We start from the raw sequence: 18,075 nt of genomic DNA, 5'->3' as shown, positions 1-18,075 counted from the left end.
CCTCCCAGGCTGGAGCTGCAGGACCAGGGAATATCTTGGAATATCTGCAGCATTTAGCAGCCCTAACTCAAGCCTTTCCTTTAAAAACTAAATAAATTTCACATCCACGGTGTCCTCTGGGCCACTAAATTGTCAGTCTGATGCTCAAGATGGGGCAGGAATGGGCCTTCATATTTTCTGTCTCATTCTGAGAGGTTTCGTGAGGACAAGTCTCCTATATCCAGGGAGGCCAAAGTCAGTTTGGTCTGGGACTCTGAGGTGAACTGTATGTCAAGATCAGTGAAATGGAAAAACAAATGATTTTTTATAATTGCTAGTACTTTGCTTCGAGGTTACATTTTGTCCTAGAAAATACAGGCTATTGATTTTTCCCCCCTGTATATACAAATCCATTTATGATCCTACTATTTCAGAAAAGTAAAAACTGAAAAAAAAAAAAAAGATAAAGAAAAAGAAAAAGAAAAAGAAACACAATTTGGCTTCCCCGGGAAAAGATATAGGAAACAAGAGCATGTGAGAATTCCATTAAATTCCAGATAGAGACAGGGCAGGTTTGGAGTGTCAGTGCAGGAAAGACTGGCAAGGAAAGATCAATTGAAACCATCTGTTTCTAGAAGAGGGCCAGGTGCCATCCTGACAGATGGGCACGAATGCTAGCTTGGCATGGGGCCCGCTGATGCCCAGCCTAATGGCAGAGAGCAGAGGCTCTGTCAACATGTGTGGCGACCACCCAAACCTGGTCAAGGCCGGGCCACTGGGGCCTATATCCCCCATCCTGCTTTCTCAAGTGTAATTCTACACGGTGCCAAGGGCCCTATGTGGAGGTTACCAGAAAGAGATAGGCAGGAGGACGCTGTGGTCTACTCGCCTATATGTTGTCTGTGAAGGGGTACACTTGAAAAGATTCCTGCTTCATACTCTGCCAAAATTGCCCATTAGAGCTTAGTCAGACATTTCCCCTGGGGCCCCTGGGTGGCTCAGTTGGCTAAGCGTCCCACTCTTAAGTTTGGCTCAGGTCATGATCTCAGGGTCGTGAGATTGAGTCTCGCCTCGGGTTCCACACTGAACGTGGAGCTTGCTTAGGATTCTCTCTCTCCCTCTCTCTCTCTCTGCCCTACCCTGCCCCCCACCAAAAAATAAATAAAATCTTTTAAAAAAAAATATTTTATTTATTTATTTGACAGAGAGAGAGAGATATCACAAGGAGGCAGAGAGGCATGCAGAGAGAGAGGAGGAAGCAGGCTCCGAGCCCGATGCAGGGATCAGGATCATGACCTGAGCTGAAGGCAGAGGCTTTAACCCACTGAGCCACCCAGGCACCCCTAAATAAATCTTTTAAAAAAAATTTCGCATGACTTCTGGCCTAGGAACTGTTCTGAGAGGTGGGCTTGGGAAGTGAGTTGGCATAAGCTTGGCGTGGCCAGCTGAGAGTACTTTTCTGCAATCAAAAGGGATGCAAGCATCAATGATGTTTATTGTTTTTACCCTTTCTTTCCTTTTCAAGAAAACCATTCTAATCCATTCTCACCTGTGGTAGCTTACACAGATGGCCACGATTCTCATCTCTCGTTTTGTCGGTGCCCTTGGCCATGTGACTTTGCAGGGCCTTTCCCTGGCGGGTGGGTTGATTTACCACAGCCGTGGACTCTGAGCTCAGCCAGATGGACTGTAAGCAAGCACGTCGCAGGTTCGAAATGGCTCATTCATTGGGGTTCGCTCTCTCTTGGGCATCTGCCATCATTGTGTGGATGCGCCCAGGCTAGCCTGCTGGACCATGAAAAACGTGGAGTGGAGTAGAGCTGAGGCCAGCGTTGCTCAGCCACCAAGCAGCTGTCGGTGGGTCCAGCTGAGATCAGCGGAGACTCCTAGCCAACCATCTGAATGCATCCGCCCTTATGGTTATATGCCGCTGAGCTTTGGGTTGGTTGGTAGGCAGCACTGTTGTGGCAGAAGCGAACGGATACATCCAACAGACGGCCTGAATTTGACTTTGGTGTACGTGGAAAGAAAAATCCATTTTCCAGCCAACACTGCCCCACCGATAATATTTATAGAGGAATTGGTGCAAATTGGTCTCTAATTGCAGCAGCCCCAACAGCACAATCCAGGGAGATTTCAGTGACCCAGAGCAGTCATAAATTATGCTGTGTTAGAACTATGTATGATTTTATAATATGATCACCCATAAAACCTTAAGAGCTCCTTTAGAAAAATGTTCAGAAATTACGTGTGGGCAAAAAGCTCCACGTGTGTAACTAGAGCTAGCTAATGTTTGTTTTAGAAACTTCCGTATTTCCTGACTTGCAAAAGTTCACCCTTGCCGACTCAGCAGGGCAATAACATCGGTATCTGTATTAATGTCCTGTGCCTATAACCAGAATCTCTTGCATCCACGTAGAGGTAATTTCAGATGTTCTCACAGCAGGGTCGTAATTCTTAAATACTTAAAATATTATGTATGTTGTCTTTCCTGATGAATAGAACTATTTTTTCATCTTGCTGTTAACAAACTTAGATTCTCTCAAGTGATTGAAAAGCATTCTGCAAGCCTAAAGTTCTATAAAAACTCTAAGTAATAGCAACAATAAAACCTTATTAGCCATTTCGGGCTCTGAATCAAGATTTTCAATCCTTGGCAACTAATTAAATGTTTTACATTCCAAGGGAACACGTAGCATTCTCTCTCTCTCTCTCCAAACGCTTCCTTCCCTGATTGGGATTAGAAAATTGGTCAAGACTTTGCACAAGATGCACAAGTGCAGCTCTAAATAAGGATGTGTGTAGTATTGTATTCAAACCTTACAAACCTCGGTCCTGTCTGATGTTGCTAACTGCTGGTAGAATTTGGGGGGCTGGAAGTAAGAAAGCCATGGGTTTCAGATAACCTATGGACATGCCAGGTGCTTTAGGGATGCTATTTTGTTAAAGTCCCCTACCCATGTTTTGAGGCAGGTACAGCATTATCTCTTATCAATGGAGAAATGAGAGCTGAGGGTCAGCAAGAAACTTTGAGTTCACACTTCAAACTCAGCCGCCCTCGAAGCAAAAGTGGTCGGCTTTGAAGTCCCAGGTTCTTGTATGCCTCCTTCTGCAACTCTCCTCCCTTATAATTCATGCCTGCTTTGTCCAATATGGTCACCACGGTGACTCCTGAATGCTTGCGGTGTGATGCGTCCCAGCCAAGAGGTGCTGTGCCAAACACACGCCAGATTCAGACTGAGTGTGAACAAAGAGAATTTGAAATAACCAAATACCTCGTGAATGATTTTCCTATTGGTTATTGAGCTGACAGCACTTTGGATATATGGGGTCAGGTACATTACTGCAATCAATTTCACCTGGGTCTTTTTATCTTTGAGTGTGGCTATTAGAAAATTTAAGATGGCCTATGTGGCTTGAATTGATTTCCACTGGACAGGGCTGGCTGTAGGAAGAAAGAGAATGAAGGGCAATCCTGGACAACCTCCAACGGGAGTGGACAACCTCCCAGGCCTGTCTCTGGAGTTGCAGGGACTGAGTGGGAGAAATGATTCCTCAGAAGGAAGTTGCGGATGGGCTTGAAAACAAACCACAACAGCACCCTTAGAATTGGGGTTGAGAGACATGGAGTCTCAGTCCTGGCCTGCGCTGTGTGTGTCAGTCTGCCTCTGTGACTGGACTCTTGGGCTTCTCCAAGTTTGGATTCTTTGCCAAGAGCTGGTGGGATCTTTAGTGGTCAGCTGTGAAAAATGAGCCCAGAGGGGTGGCATTGAACTAGCTTTGACCACGGTTCAGAGGGGTCTTTATCTTTCCCAAGGTCACTGTCTTGGGCTGCGTGCCCCAGAGGGTAGATTCTGAGATGGGAGTTTTGCATGCAGAAGGTTTATCTGGGAGAACTGTTGGGATCCACCCTCAAGGACCAGAAGGGAAAAAGCAAGAGTGGATGGAGGAACATGTTGAGCTGCTGTCTTCCGGGCAGGCTTCACTGACTCTATGGGGAATGTGAAAGATGGAATGACCCTTGGAGCCACGTGGAGTTGGGACAAGAGGGCTGAAACTTAATACCCCCTTGTGAGTCAGTCAGCAGAGGTGGGCTACACTGGGAAAAGGTGTGGCCTTGACCGGAGGTCTCTCCCGTCGTTTGGGGGAGTCCTTCAGTCCTGATACTACAGCCACACAGCTGCCATCTGAAGCGGGGTCCCCTAGTTCCCTGTCCAGCCCCGCTTCTCCTGTTCTGCCTAACTGGAGAACCGGAGGTGCTGTCCAGAATGGGGTGCTCATACACGACAGAAAAACAAATCAATGGGAGCTGGACCCAGTAGGCGCTTTGCAGGGGAAACAGGCCATGGTGTTTCTGATTCCTCTCCTTGCTTCAAAAAAGCACCCGTTGTCCCATGGGATATCGCAATGCTGGAGGAGTCAAGGAGTGAGGGAGATTTACTGAGGGGTCAGCCAAGAGCTGCTGTGAATGTGGGCCAGTGAGCTTTGGTATGTCCCCTTATACAGATGTAATCTTCAACCTCAGTCATGAGACAAGCTTATGACTCATCAAAGACAAACACTGTAGTTCCCACCACCGGAGAGGCAGCTCATGCATCTGTGCATTCAGGATAGCCCACCTTACCCCCCACCCTGGGGCTGGTGCCGGGGCTGTGACCTTTGCCCTCTGATTAGCATGCTTTTCCAGCAAAAGCCCCCAGCCATGAGCCAAGTACACATCTAAGTCAAGGACCCTCAGCAAAGGCAACGTTCTCAAGAGAAGTCTAGAAGGTGGTCAGCGCTGGTGACCAGTCCATGCTTTCTGCACATGCACTGTGAGCCAATGGTGCCGGCCTACTGGATGGCCACGGTCCCATGGGGGAGCCAGTGATGGTGTCCAGTGAAAAATTGAGGAATGGATCCAGGAAGCCCGACTCTATCATTGTCTTCTGTAGGCAAGGCGCTCAGTTTGTTTATAGTCAACGTAGGAATAATTCAACCTTCACAGGGTCCCTGTAAAACTAGATGGAACCATATCTCTCTCAGACAGATGGGAATGCGGCCTGGTGTTCCAGATAGCGTTCTGCACAGAGCCCTGACTGGGGGGTATGGAGCAATGCGAGCAAAATAGAAGCCAGGTAATGAAAGTTCCAAGCACAGCGGCAAATAATCAGGCAATTATTGAGCTAAGACTATAGCTTTAAGTCCTAAAACGTCTGAGTCAGAAAATTCTTCTAATAATAGTTAATAAGAACATAATCCTTAACCATAAGGAGCACGAAAAGTTGTCTAGAAGACGAACTGCGGGTTACAGTTGAGTTAACAAACAAAAACGCAGATTTGTGACGACTTCAACCAAAAAAGAATGGAACAATAGTAAGTGCACTGAGGCTTGGCAAAGGGGAGAAGGCTCGGGCAGGAAACATGAAAAACCCCCCTCCACCTTGATTAGTTCTTAATGAGTTTTCTAACTGAGCCTAGGGACCACTCTTTTACCTCCATCTTGTGGTCAAACACGGAACTGCAGACCACTCTGGGTCTTTGCACCCCCCTCCTCTTTTTCTATTTGCCAAACATTCCTGGGCCTCAATCCCCCAAGTGGGAGCCAGCTGATTGAATTTGCCCCCACCGGGTCGCCTTTGTGGTTTGCAGGTCCCAGCTCTATTACAGGATAGAACCATCGCCTGTTGTATTCGGGCCCTCTCTTCCCTCTGCCAGGAGACACCTTCCAGCATGGCTGGCTGTGCAGCTGTGCATGGAGGGTAGCGGGTACCAGACCAGGCACAATAGCAAACACACTCGAATGCTGAGGCACAGGGTGAAACCCGAGGAGGATCCAAACTTTGTGGGGGCCTGAAACATATACAGTCTTGGGGTCCCTCTTTAAGGAAAAGATTGTAAGGAGACAGGTACAAAATTAGGTATAACAAGGAATCCTGACTTTGAAAGACTTGACAAATACCTACACCTTACAAAATCCAGATGCCGCAATAGAATATTTTCATTAAGTGCCTGACACACCTCAATAGTACTTTTTATCTTACGATTTTGGGGCTGCATACTCATGTGTTCGATCTTTGGGTTGATCCATAATTCCCCAAAAATATCAAAAGTGAATCTAAAATTAGGGCATAAAGAGCGATTCAAATGCCTGCTTAAACTGCCACTACACTGTACTGGGCTACACAATTACGTAACTGAATTACACTTATGGAATCAAGATGGACTCGTTGGTAAATATGTTTCCTTAGGGTATTTTACCATGTCAGTGTCAATCGTGCCGGCTGTTTCATCTGGAACGGCCAGCCTTCATCGGAACAAGAGGCATCAGATACTCGAAGATATGGTCCGATTCACTATGGTTCATAAAACATGCAACTTCCCAGACAGGCCTACTCCCTGGCTGTTGTACTGCTCTAGGTCTGGGCCCTGCAAACCAAAAATTTTGATATGTTCTAGTCCATATACATTCCATGAGAAAGGAAAAAATATATATATGTGCATTCATAATTATATACATTGCACGGCTGAATATATTCCCAGCGGGAAAGAATTTCCTTTGTCTAGGCATCAATAAGAGCTAAGCCTCCCGGGTGCCTGGGTGGCTCAGTCTGCTAAGTGTCTGCCTTCTGCTCAGGTCATGATCTCAGGGTCTTGGGATAGAGCTCAGCAGCAGGTTCCCTGCTCAGTGGGGAGCCTGCTTCTCCTTCTGCCCCTGCTCATACTGTCTCACTCTGTCTCAAATAAATAAATAAATAAAATCTTTTTTTTAAAAAGATTTTATTTATTTGACAGACAGAGATCACAAGTAGGCAGAGAGGCAGGCAGAGAGAGGAGAGGGGGAAGCAGGCTCCCCACTGAGCAGAGAGCCCAATGCAGGGCTCGATCTCAGGACCCTGAGATCATGACCTGAGCCAAAGGCAGAGGCTTAACCCAGTGAGCCAGCCAGGTACCCCAAATAAATAAAATCTTTTCAAAAAAATACCCTCTTTATAATATTTCATGTTTGATGATTGGAAGAATTTTCCACAGAGTAGAGTACCTTCTGACTCCATACTTCTGAAGACTTGTTTGTCCTTTGCTACTCATGTGCTTCTGGTTCTGAGCACCATAGGACATGTTTACATTGACCTATAACCTCTGGGCCTGAATCTCCATATTAGGTCACCTATGGAGTCAACCCAGTGGGTGGTAGGAGTGTTCTGGGAAGCTATTCCTGCACTGGGATGGCTAGCAATATTTTAAACACACACACACAAATGTTCCACTAAACCCAAATTAAATATATCCCTAAATCAATTGCCCCTTAGCTGGATGTAAAGCAATCCCCCTAGCTACTCCCATGCTACCAGATCTGAGGGGAAATACGGCCGACAGGAAGTAGGAGTAAAGACAGTGGTCACAGACAGATAGGTAAATAAGATATGACACTGCCTTCTAGAATCCTGCAGACCAGCGGGGCATTTAAAGATGGCTAGGAAAGTGATGGGAAGGGTAAAGATAAAGAACAAGAACAAGAATAAAAAAAACCACAAAAAACCGCTGACCACATTGACTACTTACTATTTGCCATATACTTTGCTAACCATTTTACGTGGGCAATACCTTTTAAGCCTCCCAGGAACTCTAAGAGAGCAGGTACTGTTATTAACAGCCCACTTTATAGATGCAGAAACGGAGACTAAGAGAGATTCAATGAGCAATTCTGACAGGTCACATGGCTAGGGGAGGACAGAGCCTGGGAGTGGGCGGTCTGACCAAGGGTGAGGGATGTGTTCTCACCAAGATGGGAAGGTATTATTGGGCCATTGGGAGATGAGTAGGCGGTTGGCTGACTCCCAGAAGGCTGGCTTTGGGGACAAGAAACAGATGCTGTCAGCTGACCAGGGGGAATGTAGAAGTTGGCTTAGAAAAAGTCAATGAGTTCAGTCAGTTCTGCCATATTGCTTTGAAGTCTCCATGAGACACCTATGTAGACATGGTGGAGAGGCAGTTGGCAGTTGGCTATCTGAGTCTGGAGTGCAAGAGAAGCGATCTGGGCAGGAAGGTGGGTCATCCACACATTGTGGTATTTGACTCCAGGGGAGTGAGTGAGATCCCCTGGGATATGCTGTGTGTAGAGAAGCCAAGCTGGAATCCAGGGAGTTGGCAGAGGAAGAAGGGTGGGCGGCCAAGGAGTGGGCAGCAAGGGAGCAGGGAACCACATGAGTGAGGGAGAAAAGCGTTTCAAGATGAGCTCGTGGTCACAATGGTACTCTGTTATCGATAAAGGCTGGGATGCTGAAATTAACAAAAATAGTCACAGTCATCCTGGTGTCTGCGTTTGGGTTGTCCCCAAGGCAAGGACTTGAGAGCAAGTAGATTTTAGGAGATTCAGAGAACATGGGGAGTGGGGAAGTGGGACAAGGGAGAGAAGGCAGCCAATAAAGAGAGTGTTACCAAGTCAGTTCCCACTATGGGCAATTGGTGCTCAGCCCATGACACCTCTGGGAGTTGGTGCGGCTCAGCCAGCTCAGGGTATCTGTCACGGGTCAAGTTCTCTGGAGGCAGAAGCCACAACATGGGGCATTTGGCACGTGGGGTAATTATTAGAGACAGCACCTTTGGAGGGAGGGGGAAGAAGCAGGACTGGGTGGAGAGCTGGCTTGAACTGTAAAGCTAGCCTGGCAAAGCCCGGACCAACCCCCTGGGGACCCCCAAGACCTCAGCTGTCCCGTCAGAGTTGTCCCATGGTCAGTGAAATAACCCATTACCAGACGTGGACTACCTCGGGGCGAGGGGGTTTTCAGCACTTGGGGGCTGTCTACTGACATTGGGGCAACAAGTCCCTCTGTGAAGGGGACTGGGGGGTGCATCTCTGTGGCCACTGCATGTGCCCTCTCCCACAAGCTGTTCCCTTCATATGCCCCGGGGTCGTGGCTGAAGGGAGCCGGAGGTGAGCTCATCCTTCAGCATCGCTGACCTGCCGTATATGCAGGCACAGTGGATCCCCCTGGTTTGGGGCATGTGTGGGCAGCTGGAAGGAGCCAGAACACGTGGAGGGAAGGCCCCAGTCTTGTGGGAGAGGCACCAATGCTTCTAAACAAGGGTTGTGGGGCAGAAGAAAGCCCCCTGAGGTGCTGGCTCAAGGTCCACCCCCCACCTCTGAGCTCTGGTCTCTGCTCTGTGACTTAGCCTACCGGGGACACCAGCTAGTTGATCCCTGGGAAGGTACCTGACCCAGGCCGGACCAATCCGAATCCTTCCCTAGGATTTTCAAACTGGCACGAAGGGGAGCCTCAGGGGTAGAAGGCTCTGGAACAAGTGGGAATCACGTGGAGGGGGAAAGAATGACATCACTCCCAATAGAGCAGCTGGGACAAAGAGTGTGGGGGCCACGAGAGAGAAGTCCCAGGGGTTCTGGTGGCCCAGCTGCATCCCCTTCCTTCTTTTCTTCCCACACCCTGTGAGATCCTCTGCGTCCTGCCAATAAAACCCCCATTGTGCTGAGGGAGGCTGGGCTGCTTCCGGTCTGGGAGTTGGGAGTTGAGTGCTGGGTGGGATGTGAAGAAATACCATGAGTGCGGCAATTCCCGGAGAGCTCACGATGAAGATGAGAGAGAGAGAGAGAGAGAAAGATAGAGAATGCCAAAACTCAAAGAGAATGCGGGGTCGAGGAAGGGTTTTTTTATTTTATTTTTCTAAGCCGTGGAAAACTTAAACGTGTTTATGTGCTGAGGGTAAAGAGCCAGTAAAAGCAGCATAAATCATAACAAGAGAATATACTAAAACGAGGCACAGATACAAAGCTATAAAAGCTTTAAAGATAAGGAAAATATGCCCTCAATAAAAATAAGGGGAAAAGGCAGAAGGAGAATCAGCCTTGCAGCGGACAGCTGCTGTTGGCGCAGGTACCCGTGGAACGTGCACAGTCCTGGGCAGCCGCTTCCTCTGCGGCCAGAACAGTTCCACACCCTTGACCTCTTCACCTCTGGGGGTTCGCCCAGGGCACTGGGCAGGGGCCCTGTAGAAGCGGTGCCCTGGGGATTAGGACAAGATATGGGCACTCAGTCTGGTACACAAGGCCTTGGGTGTTCAGTCAGGACCACAGCTGGAGAGCAGGAGAGGGAAGATGCAAGACAGAGAGAGAGAGAGAGAGAGAGAGAGAGAGAGAATGGCTGGGGAGCTCCCTGCAGAGGGGTGGGCCTGGTGTCCAGAGCCCAAGGGAGAGATTAGTTTGAGATCAGATCAAAGGCTCTTGGCTAGGACATGAGAGGGAAGAGAGAAATCTTGTGGTCAGGGGGTTGCTGGGCAGGAAGTAGAATCCATTTTTCTCTGTAAAGTTTAAAGTGAGAGTTATCAGGAATGGGCTAAAAGTGACAGGCTTCTGGCTTTGAGTGGCCCCAAACCCAACGAATAGTGGCTTAAATCTTAAGGACCTTTACTGCTTAGCTAGCAAGAAGTCTGGACATACACATTCCAGGGTTTGTCCATGGTTCATTGACTGCATGGAAAACCCAGCTCTGTCAGCCACTCTGCCCTGCCATCCTTAGCTGGTGGTCTTTCCTTCCCATTCTTGACCCACCCCATGGTGTCAAGATGGCTGCTGTGGCTCCAGGCATCCAGTGCCTGTTTTAGGAGAGAAAGTCCAGGGCAGTCAGACAATGAGAAAACCCCCTCTCACTCTCTCCTCAGGAAGAAAAATTCTCTTCAGAAGCTTCCCAGGAGACGCTTCCTTTTTAGCCAAGGCTGGGTCACAAACCCTTTAACAAACATATTACCTAAAATTAATTTTAAGTAATGTGCCTAATACCCACACAGAATTGGGTTCTGTTAGCAGAAGTTTGGAAGCTTGAGTAGAGCTTTCAAATAACTGTGAGAGGGAAAGGAGAGAAAGAGAGCACTGCCCGATTGCAGCCGGGGCCCAGCTGCCACGTGAGGCCCAGCGTAAGAAGATGGGGTGAAAGAGGGTAGAAAGGAAGAATGACCCCATTTACACAGAAGCCCCCCAGCACAGTTCTGGAAAAAGCCGAAGATGCTGGCCTCCATCAGCCGCCACCAAAGCCTCACAAGACGGAATCATCAAATTCCAAAGCATCTGCTGCCTTGACCATCACGTACAACTAACACTCGGGGTTTAGTTGTAGGAGAAGGAAATCACTCCAGCTATTTTAAGCGGAAAGGAATTCAATTCAGGGTATTCAAGGTCAGGAATGACTCTCAGGATGGCACCACAGAAAGACTGGCCTGCCCTGGGGAGCTACTTGATGTCTTTACCTTAACCAGGAAGGTGAGGAAATAGAAAGTTCTGGAATTAGAAAGGAATTAGAAAGTTCCAAGGTCCTGCTTCAAGAGCATACTGCTTTAGCTGTATGTGAATCAGGGACAATTGCTCAGTTGCTAGTGGACACTCATGAGGCCAGTGCTAGGCACTGGCAAACTGTCCCAGAAAATCACTGGCCCTACACCCAGCCACTCTTGTCAATGGAACGTGGCCTCGGCCTTTCTCCCACCCTCTGAATCACCCACAGGCACATCTGACGGATAGAACTCAATCTGCACAGAACCCTAGTTTTCCAGGCCTGGCAGGGCAGACAGACACAGGAGGAAGGCGGGGTGGATGTTGAGAGAGCACCAACCCTCCCCATCCCCTGCAACAATCCAGCAACTTCCCCTCATCCTAAAGATGCTCTGAAGAGCCCTTTCGTACTTCAGATCACAAAAAGCTTTCCTGAGTGATTATTTTTTCTCTCTTAATTTACTTCTGACTGTGGTTTAAAAAAAAAAAAAGCCACATAACCTAAAGTTTATTATCTTAACCATTTTTAAGTGTACACTTAAGTAGTGTTAAGTATATTCACGTTGTTATCCAACCAACCTCCAGAACCTTCACATCTCACAACACCAAAACAATCCCTCACTCCCTCTCCTCTGAGCCCCTGGCAACCGCTGTTCCGCTTTCTGCTTCTGTGAATTTGACTACTCTAGATACTTCAAGGAAGTGGAATCATACAGTATTCGTCTTTTTGTGACTGGTTTATTTCTGGTGAATGATTCTTTTAAGAAATTACAAATCTTCACTGTAATGAACGGAAGCAGACACATTTCACATTGTCAACAGCGTAGCTATAAGGCATCAGCCCAAAGGCATCCCTTTAAGCCAAATGATATGTCTTCTTCTCCTTTTTTTTTTGTTTTTTTTAAAATAATAACCTGGGATGAGGGCGCCTGGGTGGCTCAGTGGGTTAAAGCCTCTGCCTTCAGCTCAGGTCATGACCTTAGGGTCCTGGGATCGAGTCCTGCATCAGGCTCTCTGCTCCGTAGGGAGCCTGCTTCCTCCTCTCTCTCTGCCTGCCTCTCTGCCTACTTGTTATCTCTGTCTCTCAAATAAATAAATAAAATTAAAATCTTAAAAAAAAAAAAACCCTGGGATGGGCATGGAACTCTCAAAATGAGTGGTCAAGGAAGTCCTCTCCACAGTAGGGAAAATGGTATTCCAGCATACTTCCTGTGGTAGGTAGAATTCTGAGGTGGCCCCCGAGGGTCCAGACTCTGTAGAATTCCTTCCCCCTGAGTACCGGAGGGACTTCTGAATATGATAGCGTAACACTCCCATGGTTGGATGATGCCATATTGCAGTGGGCTTTAAAAGTGGGAGAAGGGGGGCGCCTGGGTGGCTCAGTGGGTTAAGCTGCTGCCTTCGACTCAGGTCATGATCTCAGGGTCCTGGGATCGAGTCCCGCATCGGGCTCTCTGCTCAGCAGGGAGCCTGCTTCCCTTCCTCTCTGCCTACTTGTGATCTCTCTCTGTCAAATAAATAAATAAAATCTTAAAAAAAAAAAAAGAGTGGGAGATGGTCCTGGGTGGGTCTGACCTAATCAGGTGAGCCTTTAAAGAGGACTGGGCTCCTCTAAACGAGAAGGCTCCAGTACCTGCGAAACATTTGGCATCAGGGAGATTCTCCATTCCTGGCTTTGAAGGTGCTGGGACCACATGGCAAGGACCTGAGAGTGACCTCTAGGAACTGGCCAAGAGCTATCAAGAAAATGGGTCCCTCAATCCTACAACTGCAAGCAACTGAATCCTGCCAACAACTGGAAGGAGCCTGAAAGGGGACCTGAAGCTCCAGGCAAGATCATGGCCCTGGCTGACCTTTCGCTTTAGCCTTGTGAGAACCTGAGTGGAGGATCTGGCCATGCCAGGCCCCAGCTTCTGAACTACAGAGCTAGAGGGTAATAAATGGCTGTTGTTTTGAGCTGCTGACTTTGTGGTGCTCTGCTACAGAACTAGAGAAAACTAGTACACCTCCGTTCTGACATTGGTCCTGCCTCCAGTTTACTGTGTGACCAAGGGCATGCCACTTACCTTCTCTGAGCTTCAGCTGCCCAGCCAATGAAGACAGCAACTCCTGTCCTTCCTGCAGGATGAATGTGAATGTCCAATTAGTTCATGTATGTAAAAGCTTTTGGAGAGTTAGAAAGCGGCTCTTAAATGGGATGTTTATTATTGTCATATGAAAAATAAACCTCCGGGCGCCTGGGCAGCTCGGTCTGTGAAGTGTCTGCCTTCGGCGTCATGATCCCAGGGTCCTGGGATGGAGTCCCGCATCAGGCTCCCTGCTCAGTGGGGAGCCTGCCTCTCTGCTACTTGCGATCTCTCTCTCTGTCAAATAAATAAAATCTTAAAAAAAAAAAAGGTTTTTTCCATTTTTCCTCCTGCTCTTTCCACACATGTGTACCCTTCCCTCCTTCTGCTCCCAATATAGTTACAGTGGACTTTTGATTGGGCAGCTAGTGAGTGTTTATCTTATTAAATGTTTAAATGTTTTGTAAATGTTTTATAAAACTGAGCCATGCAGTGAATTATGGTTTTTTTTTTTTTTCCTTGCACAATCCTTTCCCTGGAGTTAACAGTCATTTGGCTTTCTGTTTTCTTTGTTTTCTGAATACTTACTAGTAACGACACTGTAAACTTGGCCAGATATTTAAATCTCTGAAGACACTCACACATGTCAGTCATTCAGTTGATTTCATCTTGTGGAAACTCTCTCTCCTGCGGTCTCCTGAACCAGCCGCCCTCCGGGGCCGGTACACCCATGACTCTGTACTGTATATCGAGCGTTTATTCTTTGCCATGGAAGGTTATACTTGAGAATCACAACAACCTTACGAGGTACAGATTTCTACTCCTGGGATGCTAAGTCTTGAAGAGATGACATAATCAGGTTAAAAGATGGCTAATCAATGGCAGAACCAGGATTTTAACCCATGATTGTTTAACTCCAAACCCTGGGTCGGTTGATTCTAAATCGTTTTCTGCACTCAAAACTGCGGGTTTGTTTTTCATATGACGATCATAAACTTCATATTTAAGGGATGTCTTCTATCCAAAAGCTTTTACTTACATTTACTAATTGGACGTTCACATTCATCCTGCAGGCAGGACAGGAGATACTATCTTCATTGGCTAGGCAGCTAAAGCGCAGAGAGGGTAAGTGGCATACCCTTGGTCACACAGTGAGCTGCAGGCAGGACCAACATCAGAACCAAGATATACTAGTTTTCTCTAGCTCTGTAACAGAGCACCACAACTTTAGCAGCTCAAACGATAGCCTTTTATTTTTATTTTTTTACAAAAGATTTTATTTATTTATTTGACAGAGGTCATATGTAGGCAGAGAGGGGGAAGCAGGCTTCCAGCTGAGCAGGGAGCCCGATGCGGGGCTCAATCCCAGGACCCTGGGATCATGATCTGAGCCAAAGACAGATGCTTCACCGACTGAGCCACCCAGATGTGCCAACAACTGCCATTTATTAGCTCATAGTTGTGTAGGTCAGAAGTGGGGCTTTCCCCCCAATACTATCCTGATGTACAATTTATATGCAGTAAAGAGCTCAGATCTTAAGGGGACAGCTCGATTACTTTATGTGTGTATCTATCTATACACATACACAAAGTGTTGTATGACCAGCACTCAGCTCAAGCTACAGGACATTTGCATCCCCCCAGAGAGTTCTCTTGGGTCCCTTCACAGTCAATACTAGCCCCCTCTTCGCCTCCCAGAGGTAACTGCTCTTATGACTTTTACGACCACAGATCACGTTTTGCCTGCTTTTTAGCTTCATAATACTCAGAAGTGTGTACTCTTCACTCTTCTAGGTCTGGCTTCTTTCCCTCAGCAGTGTCTATGCGGTTCATGTGTGTGCTTGTGCACGTCTGTGCCTTGTTCTTTGATATCCCATTGCGTAAATACCCCTTCTACCGCGGATGGACATTTGGGCTGTCTGAAGCCTGTGCTCTTAACCGTAAACTAGGTCTAGGGTAAATACCATTCTCCTGCCGAAGGACTGAGTTTGGATTTTACTTACCAAAGCTGGTGGCTGGAGCAGGTTCATCGTTGGGGCCCAGGCGCTGACCTCGGAGCTTCGCAAGGAGCCAGGCTCTGGACCATGTGGGCAAGGGCATGAGGCAAACACCTTTGCCTACCAGGACCTCCTGGCTGCATCTGAATGCTGGCTCCCCCTTCCAGGCCAGCAAGAGCTTTTTCCTGAAGGGGGATTGTTTTGAAATCTCCATGGAGACCCAAGAGCCCCCCCCCCAACACCTCCTGAAAGTCCCTGGACTTCCACCCATCAAGCTGGCAGGCGTTAGGAGGGGTTGTCTGGCCTCAAAAGCCATTTGTAAAGCTAACAAACAAATCACAAGGCAAACTGAGTCCAGTCTGTTTCTGGCTGAACCCAGAAACAGTTTCATTGTGGGCTTAAGGGTGGGATCACTAAGGCACAGGCCCGTGGGGTCACCCGCACAAAGCCTGCGTGAGTTTTACGGGCCCTTGGTGGACTGGTGTGCCTGCTGCCATGAGCATAGGCAACAAAGGGGTCCTTAAAGGAGAGAAGCTTTCCGGAGCAGCAAGCTGGGGCTCGTTCTTTGGCTTTGGGGAGGAGACGAGGGGGAGGGTGACTCACGGCAGCTGGGCACCTCTCCTCCTGTGAACTTCTCTGGGTTAAAACCTGCATCTGGTGGTCTCCAGGAGCCTGCAGACTGGTCTACGGTGAGCAGCTGGGGCTGACGGCTTAACAGCCACAAAGATGATGAAAAGCCTGCAGAACGGGACTGATGGGCACTCTTTAAAAGAACCTGGATTCTTCAGCCTGGAGAAGTAAAGATTAATACCCGCGCTCGAGTATGTAAGGGGCTCTTACGCTGAAGTTGGTGGCTAGCTATTCTCTCTCTCGCTCTCATTCTCGGAAAAAAAGAAAAAAAAAATTCCAAGATGATGAAGTGGTTTGAAATTCCAGCAGGAGGGATCGAGGGTTGAGAATGAAAAAGTGAAGGTCTGACAATGAGCATTAAATGGGGGACTGGGTTACCATGGAGGCTGATGGAAGCTTTTCTGCATTGCTGGGCAAACAGACCGGAAGTGCCTATTGGTCAAGAAGAGCCAGGGTGACTTCTCAGGCCACTCCTTTTGGCACTGTTATCTTAGTGTGGTTTCTCCAAGGAGCACACCCCGAGGGGAGGATGTGGGCGCAGGCAGTTCGCTTGGGAACAGGTCCCCCAGAAACACAGGGATGGGAGGAAGGTGAGACGGGGCGGGGGAGGGGAGAAGGCTGACGAAGGCTTGAGCTACACAACAGGTGACCTCTGTGGGCAACTGGGGCACGATTGTTCTGGGGACTCTGGGAGACGGTGTGAAGAACTGTTTCTCCCAGAGCAGCGAGGAAGCTAGGGTACTTAGTCATGGACTCCCACTGCTAGCTGGTTGAGGTTCATTCTTTTTCCAGAGAATCCTATGGCCATTTACTTGGGTAAGGGAGCTGTAGGAAAATGAGGCTGAGCAGACTTTTCTAGAATTATTGGCACGGACATGGATACCAGGAACATAAAACTCTACCAAGGGCCCTCTGTGGAATGGCAAGCTCATGCGGGCCAGGTAATAAATAGGGGCCAGGCCCAGATCTGACTAGTGATGGCTCCACTGGGTCCATGAACCTACGCAGTGATTACTTCTCTGCTCCCTGAATGTCTAACTGGAATGGCCATACTTAGTGGTTAGCAGAACTCCCATGGGTACTGGGGTTTTTGGCCTAGGCAGTAAGGGCTCCCACAGTACAGGAGATGAGGTAGAAACCCCTGAAATGCACCCCCAACACACACACCAAGCCAAGAGAGTGAATCATAAATAGTATCACATCCTGGGGGGACAGCAGAGATTAGGGTCACCCTCAATGATGTCAAGAATGCAGAGCTGGTGGTTTCTGACATATCCCCATTTAATTCATAAGTCTGCCACCTAAAAGAACTGGATGGAGCGTGGTGAATGAGAGTGGATCACTCGATCAAGCAGCAACCGCAATTCCATCTGTTTTACCCAGTGGGGCATCTTTGCTTCCAGTACATAGTATGTGGCCATGGATCTGGCAAGTGCGTTCTTTGCTATCTTGTTGGGGAGTTAAGATGGCAGAATCATAGGGGACCCTAATTTCATCTGGTCCCTGGAACTCAGCTAGATAATTATCAAAACATGCTTTGCTATATCTAATGGCTTATATTCTTGTGGGATGGACAATAGTAGACAGGGATGGCCTTGCTCCAGGGCTATGTGAACTTTCCCACCCTCTCTCAAAACATCATCTGAAGAGCTCTGGACCATCTGGACATTCTGCAAGACAGTACACGGATGAACCATGTTGGTGGTGTCTTATTATTGGGAACAGATGAGTGACAAGGGCTGCGTATGCTGGAGATCTTGATAAGACACATGAACTGCAGAGAATGGGTGACGAACCCTATGACAATTGGTACCCTATCATATCCATGAAGGTCTGAGGCTCCCAGTGGGCTGGGGCATGCTGGAACATCCTGTACAAAGTGAAAGGCAACTTACTAAATCATGTCTCACCACTCAGAATGGGGCGCCATATTTGGTAAGCCTCCCTGGGGTCTTAGGGTGGCATGTTCTGCACGTAGGGAGACCCAGTAACTGGGTGGTACAGAAGGCTGCCAACTCTGAGTAGGGCCTAGAGCAGGAAAGAACTGTGGAGCGAGTCTAGGCAACAGTGCAAACAGCCCTGGAACTCAGGCCATATGAGCTTCTCATTGAGGTAAGTGTGGTGGGATAAGATGCTGGATGGAGTT

At 48.0% G+C, this 18,075-nt stretch overlaps 1 long non-coding RNA gene across 1 annotated transcript; it reads right to left on the bottom strand.

The window, feature by feature from the left end:
- Window positions 1-1,220: 1,220 nt before the first annotated feature.
- On the bottom strand, window positions 1,221-16,286 carry LOC131822016 (uncharacterized). The gene is made up of 3 exons (XR_009350057.1): window positions 15,306-16,286; window positions 13,303-13,354; window positions 1,221-6,387 (listed from the first exon to the last, which is right to left on the bottom strand). It is a non-coding gene; the product is annotated as an uncharacterized LOC131822016 (long non-coding RNA).
- Window positions 16,287-18,075: the final 1,789 nt, after the last annotated feature.

The sequence above is a fragment of the Mustela lutreola genome, chromosome X (assembly GCF_030435805.1).
Source record: "Mustela lutreola isolate mMusLut2 chromosome X, mMusLut2.pri, whole genome shotgun sequence".
Classification (NCBI taxonomy): Eukaryota; Metazoa; Chordata; class Mammalia; order Carnivora; family Mustelidae; genus Mustela; species Mustela lutreola.
This window is presented reverse-complemented; position numbering and strand designations above follow the sequence as displayed.